We start from the raw sequence: 1,991 nt of genomic DNA on the forward strand, positions 1-1,991 counted from the left end.
CCTCATCCTCTTCCTCATCCTATCCTCTTCCTCATCCCCCTCCTCCATTTCCTCATCCTACCCTCATCCTCATCCTATCCTCGTCCTCATCCTATCCTCATCCTCATCCTCATCCTATCCTCCTCTTCATGCTCGTCCTCTTCCTCATCCTCTCTTCGTCCTCATCCTATCCTCATCCTCATCTTATCCTCTTCCTCATCCTCCTCCTCCAATTCCTCATCCTATCCCATCCTCATCCTATCCTAATCGTCATCTTCATCCTCATCCTAATCCTCAGCCTCATCTTCGTCCTCGCCCTCATCCTATCCTCATCCTCATCATATCCTCTTCCTCATGCTCCTCCTCATCCTCATCCTGTACTCGTCCTCAACCTATCCTCATCCTCATCCCCATCCTCAACCTACCCTCCTCTTCATCCTCATCCCATCTACGTCGTCATCCTCATCCTCTCCTCTTCCTCATCCTCATCTCCATCCTCATCCCAATCCTCATCCCCATCCTCATCCTATCCTCATCCCCATCCTCTTCCTCTAATTCCTCATCCTCCTCCTCCAATTCCTCATCCTCATCCTGTCCTCGTCCTCTTCCTATCCTAATCCTGATCCTCATCCTACCCTCCTCGTCATCCTCATCCTCTTCCTCATCCTCATCCTATCCTCATCCTCATCCTATCCTCCTCCTCATCCTCATCCTCATCCTATGCACTTCCTCATCCTCCTCCTGCAATTCCTCATCCTATCCTCATCCTCCTCCTCCAATTCTTCATCCTATCCTCATCCTCATCCTATCCTCCTCCTCATCCTCATCCTCATCCTATGCACTTCCTCATCCTCCTCCTGCAATTCCTCATCCTATCCTCATCCTCCTCCTCCAATTCTTCATCCTATCCTCATCCTCATCCTATCCTCCTCCTCATCCTCATCCTCATCCTATGCACTTCCTCATCCTCCTCCTGCAATTCCTCATCCTATCCTCATCCTCCTCCTCCAATTCTTCATCCTATCCTCATCCTCATCCTATCCTCCTCCTCATCCTCATCCTCATCCTATGCACTTCCTCATCCTCCTCCTGCAATTCCTCATCCTATCCTCATCCTCCTCCTCCAATTCTTCATCCTATCCTCATCCTCATCCTATCCTCCTCCTCATCCTCATCCTCATCCTATGCACTTCCTCATCCTCCTCCTGCAATTCCTCATCCTATCCTCATCCTCCTCCTCCAATTCTTCATCCTATCCTCATCCTCATCCTATCCTCCTCCTCATCCTCATCCTCATCCTATGCACTTCCTCATCCTCCTCCTGCAATTCCTCATCCTATCCTCATCCTCCTCCTCCAATTCTTCATCCTATCCTCATCCTCATCCTATCCTCCTCCTCATCCTCATCCTCATCCTATGCACTTCCTCATCCTCCTCCTGCAATTCCTCATCCTATCCTCATCCTCCTCCTCCAATTCTTCATCCTATCCTCATCCTCATCCTATCCTCCTCCTCATCCTCATCCTCATCCTATGCACTTCCTCATCCTCCTCCTGCAATTCCTCATCCTATCCTCATCCTCCTCCTCCAATTCTTCATCCTATCCTCATCCTCATCCTATCCTCCTCCTCATCCTCATCCTCATCCTATGCACTTCCTCATCCTCCTCCTGCAATTCCTCATCCTATCCTCATCCTCCTCCTCCAATTCTTCATCCTATCCTCATCCTCATCCTATCCTCCTCCTCATCCTCATCCTCATCCTATGCACTTCCTCATCCTCCTCCTGCAATTCCTCATCCTATCCTCATCCTCCTCCTCCAATTCTTCATCCTATCCTCATCCTCATCCTATCCTCCTCCTCATCCTCATCCTCATCCTATGCACTTCCTCATCCTCCTCCTGCAATTCCTCATCCTATCCTCATCCTCCTCCTCCAATTCGTCATCCTATCCGCATCCTCAAACTATCCTCGTCCTCATCCTATCCTCATCCTCATCCTCATCCCCGTCC

This window comes from Lupinus angustifolius, chromosome LG09 (assembly GCF_001865875.1).
Source record: "Lupinus angustifolius cultivar Tanjil chromosome LG09, LupAngTanjil_v1.0, whole genome shotgun sequence".
Taxonomy (NCBI): Eukaryota; Viridiplantae; Streptophyta; class Magnoliopsida; order Fabales; family Fabaceae; genus Lupinus; species Lupinus angustifolius.